Here is a 10,536-nt window from a genome sequence, read left to right as displayed (position 1 = left end):
TAGTAGTCCATCAAGTCTAACCTCCTACGTTCAACATAGGAATCCAACCTAAAACTTTTTCAGCAGGGGGCTGTCCTGTCTAATGCCTATATATATTTACTCATGCAGTATGTCTGTAGTATTATTATCTTTCTTATTCTCTTCTTTAATACCCCCTCTTATTGGGATGATGACAATGATTTTATTGCTTTGCATGTATATTGAGAGCTTCTGTACCGGAGACAAATTCCTTGTGTGTCTAATCACACTTGGCCAAATAAAGTATTCTGTATTTTATTCTAACTCAAGCATCCCTTGAAATGGATCCTTATATGTTGCCCAAATGTATTGTAAGACTAACACAAGGAAAAGAGGTTTTTGTAGCATAGAATTACAATTACATTTGCACAGTACATCATTCTGTGTGTGTGTGTGTGTGTGAGAGAGAGAGAGAGAGAGAGGGAGGGAGGGAGAGAGAGAGAGAGGAGAGAGAGAGAGAGAGAGAGAGAGAGAGAGAGCACGCAAACAAGCATGCTCAGTCTACTCCTGCAAGCAATTATTTCTTTTTTTCTGAACAAAGAATTCATTCATCATGCATACACATGTACATTCAAACATCAGGAAGCTTCCCCCCCCCTCCCTAAAGTCCAACTCGAGTCAGCAACATTGATTTATGCCGAATATTACGCCTCTTGCACAACCACGGCAAGCTGTTTCGTTTCAAGAACTACCCATTATATAAAGACACAAATTGGACTGAAAACTGTTCTTATTCAACAGCAGGCAATGAGCCCGTTCAGGGTATGGTGGGTGCTATTGTTTTTGGGCTCCCCCTTTTTGCAATAAAACAAGGACTTGGAATGCTAATTCAGCACCAGAGGCACAAATAAAGGCCACTTACACACACACACACACACACACACACACAAATCTTACTTTTAAAAAGAGTAAACTACTATTTATGCACCACCACATTTACTTCTGGCTCTAACTTGGTGTTTCTTTTCACAAGCTATGGAGGCTACAGGAGTTCCTGTTCCATTTGAACCTGCAATACGAAGTCACGCGTGACCTTCTCTCCTCCTTCTGCCTCATAGTCTACAGGAGGATCCCATCAGCTGACGTGGGGACACTTGGGTTTTGAATGTTCATGTGGACCTTCTCAGGTTAAGTGGCAAAACATGGAATGTGCTTCAAACTCGCCAAACAATAGGGACAACTTCTATTCTATGAAAGGTGAGAAGATCACGGCGGCACTCTTAGCCTCTTCTCATTAGCTATCAGCAATCCTCAAGTAACCAGAAGGATAGTCCATCTTCAAGAGGTCCATCTTCCCTGAAGACCTGATCACAGTATTTCCAGGTAAGTGGTTTATTTCTGTGTGGTACAGCTTGCAAACGTTTCTCCAATATTGGAATAAGGGAGAGACGTTATTGCTCAGTATCTAAACCAGCGTTTCAATGTGACATGAGATTCACAGATTCAGTTCCCAGCTCAGTAGAGGGGTGTTTGCTTAACTGTGCTTGCTGTGAGGAATGTAATAATTTACACCGTCAGCTATACAGAAACGCTTCAGGAGTTGGCTACCCTGATTCTTCGGGTCTCTATGTGCGTTCTCACATGCAGATGGCTTACGAAGCAGGATTTCAAGTGGGCTGCAGCAATTTTACATAGTTTTTGAGGTCCTGCGCCCTTTGAATCTCTCACACTTGGACGACTGCAGCAGAACTTGAAAGCCTGCATTGATTTCAAGGAATTTTCAATACAGGTAAGCCCTCAACTTACGATCACAATTGTGCCCAAAATGTATGTTGTATATATATATATATAAATATATAAATATGAGAGAGAGAGAGAGAGAGAGAGAGAGAGAGAGAGAGAGAGATTGAGATTTATAAGCCCCAAGGATGTGCTCAAGGTATGGTGAAAAAAAAATTAAGATGGAAGTCATGACCAAAGACTCCACCTTTTTTATATGCATGATGTATATTTTCTCTGGATGCTATTAAATTGCTTGTAATGTCATAAAGTTTGTTTCTAAGATTCAGTCAGAGCACCCTTCTGTGTTGTATAGTGTGGAACAAAATTTACTGAATATTTCTTTTAAATAACAGCAAAACCCAGTAGATTTACATTAGTATATGCAGATTTCCTTCCTTCCTTCCTTCCTTCATTTTTCTTTCTTTCTTTCTTTCTTTCTTTCTTTCTTTCTTTCTTTCTTTCTTTCTCTCTTTTCCTCTTTTCTTTTTCTTTCTCTCTCTCTCTCTCTCTTTTTTTTCTTTCTTTTCAGAATTGAAGGTATGTCTTTAACCTAAAAGCTTACAACGCAGCTATTTAGCAGTGTTATAATATACCCTTTTCTTCCCAGTCTGGTTTCTAATGTGGACCTAATGTTTTGTTTTTAATTTGTTTTCCTACTTTTTTCTTTCTTTCTGACCACTGCTGTGTGTTGAGCAGAAGTTTCCACTGAGCAGTACACAGTAATGCCTAAGGTTTTTTTTTTCTTTCCCTTGAGCGGTTAATTTAGAAATTAGATTCTATGCATGTCTGCATGTCCTTTCAAAGTTGCATTACCTCAGGCTCACCTATGTTATATCTCAGTTGCTTTCTATTAACTTTGAGTAGAGTTGAAACTGTGCTGAAATTTATCTTTTGGATTTCCCCAAACTATCTTTCCCTCAGAAAATATATTTCTATTCTTCTACCTTGTTCTCAAGCTTCCAAACAGTTGGTTTTTTCAGTTTCTTCTGCTATTGTTTTTCGAACTTCTTTTCTTGCTGGAAGGGACAGAAGTTTCTAGTCCCTGTGTCCTTGCTTTCTAGGAATCATGTTTCATCCTTCCGCAGCTTCGCTGGGTGTCTCCACTTTTTCCACCTGAAAAAGTCTCAAGAAAAAAAAATATATCCCTTCCTAATTTCCTTCCCTGGGTTGAAGAGAAGGATAGGAAACCAGGAAGGCTGTGGACCATTGAAAAGCTGATTGTGTAGTCAAGGCAGGACATTCCTACACATTTCTTGTCACTAATGATGCACTGATGATGCTACCTAGCTGGGTAATGAAACGTCCGCAAGAAAACCACCCAGCTCAGAGAGCACACCAAGGACCTCACAGTTCAACTACAATTATTCCCTTCCATCGGTTCTTGTCACTCACTAAGTAATATAAGAATCTCGCCTCTTCTTGGTGCCTTCCCAATTTTTCCTGGTAATCTTTTCCGCTCATTTTCTTGATGCTCATCTCCGTTTCTTAGCTGAGGGAGCCAGCATTGTTCGAAGGCACTTCTGTGGTCACGTGGCCAGCATGACTGTATCGTAAGGTGCACACAACGTTGTTATCTTCCCACCGAAGTGGTACCTATTTATCTACTCACATTTGCACGCTTTCAAACTGCTCGGTGGGCAGGATCTGGAGCAAATAACAGGAACTCATGTGGCCAGCAGGACTATTTATACTCTAAGGTGCACAGAACAGAGAAGAGCAACAAAGATGATCAGGGGACTGGAGGCTAAAACATGTAAGGAACGGTTGCTGGAATTGGGTATGTCTAGTTTAACGAAGAGAAGGAAGAGGGGGGACATGATAGCAGTGTTCCAATATCTCAGGGGCTGCCCCAAAGAAGAGGGAGTCAAGCTGTTCTCCAAAGCACCTGAAGGCAGGACAAGAAGCAACGGGTGGAAACTAATCAAGGAGAGAAGCAATCTAGAACTAAGGAGAAACTTCCTGACAGTGAGGACAATTAACCAGTGGAACAACCTGCCTCCAGAAGCGGTGAATGCTCCAACACTGGAAGTTTTTAAGAAGAGACTGGACAGCCATTTGTCTGAAATGGTATAGGGTTTCCTGCCTGAGCAGGGGGTTGGACTAGATGACCTGCAAGATCCTGTCCAACTTTATTATTATTATTATTATTATTATTATTATTATTATTATTATTATTATTATTATTATTATTATTATTATTATTATTATTATTATTATTATTATTATTATCTTCCCACCAAACTGGTACCTATTTATCTACTCACATTTGCACACTTTCAAACTGCTAAGTTGGCAGGAGCTGGAGCAGGTAACGGGAACTCAGCCATTTGTAGAGCGCTCGGGTCTCCAACCTGGACTGCCAGCTGACAAGCTCAGCATCTTTAATCTTTGAGCTCCCATAATTCATGAACACATCCCCAAAATAATATTCTCCTTTAACTGAAAGAATTGAGATTAATTTGGAAGCTTTCCCATTTCCCTTGCCCCTGGGTTCATCTTTTAATCCAAACAGAGAGTCAATGAGGTAGACAGTTTCGCTGTTGGGTTGAATATTTTTCCCTCTGAATTGGTAAAGGACAGCTATGAATCTGGCAGGCTAGCTATCTGATGGCGCCTCATTTCTCTAACCAGTTGTGAATTCCAGGTTGAAACCTTGCCCCCTTATAGACCACCTCCTTGGTCGTTGGCCATCCATCTCCTCAGTGACTTCATGGATACATTCTTTCCACAAATAGCCAGCCGCATTTGCCAACCTTGCGTTGTTTAGTCTGAGTTTAAGTGAAATTGATCAGCATAGCCTGAAGAGGGTGTGGTTAGAAGCTGTTTTCTTTTGGAGGATCTGTGTTTTGGAGAATCCAGCCCACAGAGGCCTGGAGGCTATCATGAAGCCATTTTTGCTATGGAAAACTATGGGATCGGGAGAGGGGGAAAAAATGTACCAAGGTTACATTTATATGATTGGTAAAATATACTTAGGGCTCTCGTAAAAACCAAAGCTGTCTGAAGGATTTAACTTTTCCCAGGTTGAAAAAGTCTCCCCCTTTTCCAAAGGTTTTCCTCTTGTTAGACTTTTGGGTGAGCTTCGTCTTTCTGGTAGACGTTTTAGACATTTTGGCAGTTTTTTTCTTTAAAACAGCAACAACCCAAACCCCCAAATAAAATAAACCTCTCTTTCACGATAGCAGTGTTCCAATATCTCAGGGGCTGCCACAAAGAAGAAGGAGTCAAGCTATTCTCCAAGGCGCCTGAAGGCAGGACAAGAAGCAACGGATGGAAACTAATCAAGGAGAGAAGCAACCTAGAACTAAGGAGAAACTTCCTTACGGTTAGAACAATTAACCAGTGGAACAATCTGCCTCCAGAAGCTCCAACACTGGAAGTTTTTAAGAAGAGACTGGACAGCCATTTGTCTGAAGTGGTATAGGGTTTCCTGCCTGAGCAGGGGGTTGGACTAGAAGACCTCCAAGGGTCCCCTTCCAACTCTGTTATTCTGTTATTATTTTTTTAATGATACTTAAAGATGTAATTGACAAAAAACAAAATGCTTCTTAAATCTGCTATTCTGAGCAACTGGTTTGACCCAGACCAAATGTCTCCTAACTCTCCATTTGCTCAACAGAAGATTACTCCATTATTATTTTTTTGAAATGTAAATGCAAGAAATGACAGACAAAAGCTATTGTTGTAGTAGTTATTGTCTCTTTTGCTTTTTCGGTATTCTTCAGACACAATGCAGCTATTTCCCAGATTATCAAACTACAAGATAATAACATTAACACCATCCGACATTAAAGATTTGTTACTACTCTGCCCATGTGCTGAAAACAGTCCTACCATTGGACAGAATGAAGAACCAAATATTGCCAATCAAAAGACAGTAGCTGGCAAAATAAGGCGCAGAAGCCGTCAGATAATAGCTGACGGCACACCATATACAATTTGCTCAATAGAGAGGCACTTTACAAACATTAACAAAATTCTGGGTAATATGTGGACACCATTCCTCAGCTATATTGAAATGAAATCAAATTCAGTTTTTGTTCTTTTTACGCATGGAATGGGAGCAACATAAGCCAATTATCTTGACTGTTATCCTAGGCAGCAAAATGGCTCCATAGTCAACCCTGGGCATTTCCCGGCATGAACCCAAACAGCAATATACAGTCCAGATAAAATAAACAGTAAAGCAGATGGTGAACACAGCCAACAACAACATATATAGATCTTACAAGGGGGTCCAAGCATCCAGCCTAAGCTCTGGGAAAGGAACCAAGTCTTGGACAGCCTTTAGAACACAATCAGGAGTTATCCTGATCTCAAGAAGGACCTCATTCCAAAAGGCGGATGCCACGACAGAGAAGGGATGCTTCCAGATCTTCAGTAGAAGATGTTGCCCAACTAAAGGTAACCAAAATGTCCCAAGCTTGTTGGATCGAACAGGCTGGGCTAATACTACAGAAGATAAGGTCTCTCTTAAGTAACCGGGCTAATGCACTAATATGGAACCACAATCTGAGTAAAAAGCACTGCAGGAATCTTGTAAGGAATGTAAGGAGGGTTTGTTTTTACTAGTCTTAATTATGTGGTATTATTATGATGTATTTTTATATTGCCCTTCCTTATGAGGTAAGCTAGAGTGGACTACAAGAAAATAAAATAGAAACCAAGGGATTAAAGATTCTCAGATTATTATTTTTTTCAAAAAAAATATATCAATAAATCCTTCTTTCATCATTCAAGATAATAAAAACAATATTAATGCAATAATTAAAGGAAGAAGAAAAGAGAAAGGAGAAAGGAAAGAGTACAGAGAAGAGCAACAAAGATGATTAGGGGACTGGAGGCTAAAACATATAAGGAACGGTTGCTGGAATTGGGTATGTCTAGTTTAACGAAGAGAAGGATGAGGGGGGACATGATAGCAGTGTTACAATATCTCAGGGGCTGCCCCAAAGAAGAGGGAGTCAAGCTATTTTCTAAGGCGCCTGAAGGCAGGATGAGAAGCAACGGATGGAAACTAACCAAAGAGAGAAGCAACCTAGAACTAAGGAGAAACTTCCTGACAGTTAGAACAATTAACCAGTGGAACTACCTGCCTCCAGAAGCGGTGAATGCTCCAACACTGGAAGTTTTTAAGGAGAGACTGGACAGCCATTTGTCTGAAATGGTGTAGGGTTCCTGCCTGGGCAGGGGGTTGGACTCGATCACCTCCAAGGTCCCTTCCAACTTTATTATTACTATTACTACTATTACAAGGAGAAGGAGAAGCTTTCACGGCCCCAATATATGTCATTTGTTGGATTAATAGAAGCACAAAAAGATTCCAAACGGCTGAATTTATGTGTCGCGAGGATAAAGGAGAATTTAGCAAAGACAAAGCACACAAGTGCCTCCTAAAACTTTATCTCTCCAGTGCTGCCACAATAGGGTTGATCCAAAGAAAATCTTGTTCTTTTTTTTGGCTGGCACCTCCTTTCCCCCTTTCCCTTCCACTGGTCCCCACACAGATTTCATTCACCAGCGATCTCCCACCCGGACACTGATGAATTTCACACACCCATGAACGGGGACTTCGCGCAGGCTAAAGCAAACAACCGTGTGCTGGCTTCCCCTCGCCCCACCCTTCTTTGCAAAAATAGTCATAAATGAATCATTTCATTTCAAGCGTGGGCAAGGGCTTAAGGTGTTAGATTGGAAGTGATCCGTGCAATCAGATAAACATAGGAGCAGCCAGTTCACCTATGAATGGTAAGGCACGGGTGCTAAGAGATTGTCTAAACAATTGAACGCATTTTCCATGTGTGCCAGGAAAAAAAAAAAAGTTGGAATAATTTGGCTGAATTCTCCCACCTCTCCTTTTCTTTCTCTAGAAACAAGTCAGTAAAACTCCGAAGGAAAGTGTCTTATTTTCAGTTTCTTCTTGTGCTATAAGAAATAAGTTAACGACAGCCTCAGTAGCAGAATCGGTCAAATGATACTTGCTTTATCAACAATATCCAAGTCCTCAGGAAGATGGGCGTTACTCAGGAAAGTTCCATAGAACATAGGATTGTAAGGTTGGAAGAGACCTTGGAGGTCTCTGTTCTAGGCAGGAGGACTTATACCATGCCAGTTAAATGGTTGTCCAGTCTCTTCTTGAAAACCTCCAGTGATGGAGCACACACAACTTCTGAAAGCAAGCCATTCTACTGATTACTTGTTCAAGGAACTCTAGAAAAGTCTTGGCCTGACCCAGGAAAGCAACATTTGCATTCAATCCAAACTGATATTATTAAGGTTCCTTTGTTGTTGGTGTTGTTGTTGTTGAGAATGAAGCAGCTTAGAACAGTGGTCTTCAAACCTGGCCACTTTAAGACTTATGGACTTCAGCTCCCAGAATTCCTCAGCCAACTCCAATTCTGGGAGTTGAAGTCCACAAGTCTTAAAGTGGCCAAGTTTGAAGACCCCTGGCTTAGAACATAGAACATTAAAAAATGGACCTTGGAGGTCTTCTAGTCCAATCCACTGCTCAAGTGGGAGAGCCTATACCATTTCGGATAAATAGTTGGCCAATCTCTTCTTGAAAGCCTCCAGTGATGGAGAACCCACAACATCTGGAGACAAGTTATTCTACTTCTCATTGACAGGAAATTTCTCCTTAACTCTAGGTTGGTTCTCTCTTTTATAATCTTCCATCCGTTCCTTCTTGTCCTGCCCTCAGGTGCTTTGGAGAATATGTCAACACCGTCTTAAATTTTTTTATTAGTATTGTGCTTATTACTCTCCAGCTGTTCTCCAAAGAAATATAGCAATCTTAAGCTCCATCACAGTTGCACTTGCTTATTTTTTAAGATAAAAATAATAGCATGAGTTAAGCCGAGTATTGTGCACCCTTTCTTTTGAGACTTTGATCAACAAAGAAATCTATGCATCGTGAATTTGGCACCTGCTGTCAAGGAAGATAGTAGGTATAATGTGTCAAATTCCACACGAACGTAATGTTTTTCTGTCCTTCAAACTTGGGCTTTTCTTGTCAAGGGGGGTCCAGGACCATGAGCAGGCAATAGCTTTACTATAAGTCCATTTTTGAAGAAATACAAGAGAATTGTCTTGCTATTTCCTCAGCAGGGAGGCAAATTGCATTTGAAATTTTATCCACTCCAAATCCAGTTAAAAATCAGAAGAGCTGGGGGCATGGTTGCTAGCCCACATTTAGCATCTGGACACCAGACTGGTAGGACAAATGGCTGACATAGCCAGTTTCCCCCGCTCGGGTAGATACGCTGAACTCGTACATGAATTATAATTATATTTGTAATTTTCTTCCTGTAAGTGCAAATATGCAAGGCCATCTCTCTCTTTCTCCAGTGATGCATTGTTTGTTTGGTTATTTTTTTTCCCCTTTTGGTTTTTCGAACAATGAATAAGTAGGTGTTTTAGTGCGGAGTGTCGTACAGCAGAAAATAAATAGCATTGATTTGGCTTGCATGAAAACATTTGGGAATTTTCAGTGCTTTGCTGTGAAATTTGTTGAATCTGCTCCACAGGCTTGTTTTTCGTACAGCCGTAAAGATTGGTCTGCTCGCAAATATACACAAAATTTACAGTGTTCCAGGGATCTCCAAAGTAAAATTCCTTTATGGATGCTGTGATATTCCTATCCTTTGGAAAAGGGGGGGGGGGACGGAAACATGCTTGCATACGAAGCAAGCAAAACTTTAGCTTGCAAATTTTCGGCGTAAGAAAACATCCACTCGATTCCTAGGCTTGCAAGCTTGGTGTGGTTTCCCAAGGCTGTCTGTGACTTCTAAAATACATAAGAATGAGAAAATGACTATGAAAAAGAGCTCCAGAGGAATTAATCAGGGCTGTTAGATTGGAGAAGTGGGAGATGGGATGAATTCCTTTCCTCCAACTGGACTGATTTTCCTTGTTAGAAGACATATGTCCCTGTAACCAGGATTAGACTAACATTCTGGTGGAACAGCCACAGCTGCAACACTCTCGTTGAAAGCTAGGTCACTGTAGTTGTTTAAGACCGCATTCAGACCCAGCTCTCTGAATCTACTGGATTACAGTAAAAGCTTTGTGTCACATCATTAGTGTATACCAGTTAACTGTATTAGAAGCCATCTGCCTGACTTTCCAAGTTGAACAATGACAGCTTCTGACAGCAATATTGAAATATTGTAGAAACTGAACTGCAGCAAGAAATTCCAAATAAGAAATAACAGAACAGAATAACAAAGTTGGAAGGGATCTTGGAGGTCCTTTAGTCCAACCCCCTGCTCAAACAGTGGACTGTATACCAATCCAGGCAACTGGCTGTCTACCAGTTTCTTCTTAAAAGCCTCCAGTGGTGGAGCATCCACAACTTCTGGAGGCAAGCAGTTCCACTGGTTGATTGTCCTCACAGTCAGGAAGTTTCTCCTTAGTTCCAGGTTGCTTCTCTCCTTGATTAGTTTCCATCCCTTGTTTCTTGTCCTGCCTTCTGGTGCTTTGGAAAATAAGTTGACCCCCTCGTCTTTGTGGCAGCCCGTCAAACATTGGGACATTGCATAGATGCCTGATATAAACCAAGTGATATCACATGTATTATGATGCCATTGTGCAAATGATGCTATGGTTATCCCATCATTTGCATGATGATGTCATGAAACACGTCATGGCTTTTGCATCATGGCCCCGTCCTGTGGAAGCATGAAAATACAGGTTCAGATGTTAAAATCTGTTAAAATCTGTCTCCAAAATAAGGAATGCTGTTTTGGCTGAACGCAGGTTACATGCGACAGAATTAAACAATGCTTACAGCTAAAA

The sequence above is a fragment of the Protobothrops mucrosquamatus genome, unplaced genomic scaffold (assembly GCF_001527695.2).
Source record: "Protobothrops mucrosquamatus isolate PMUCROS unplaced genomic scaffold, P.Mucros_1.0 scaffold2056, whole genome shotgun sequence".
NCBI lineage: Eukaryota > Metazoa > Chordata > Lepidosauria > Squamata > Viperidae > Protobothrops > Protobothrops mucrosquamatus.
This window is presented reverse-complemented; position numbering follows the sequence as displayed.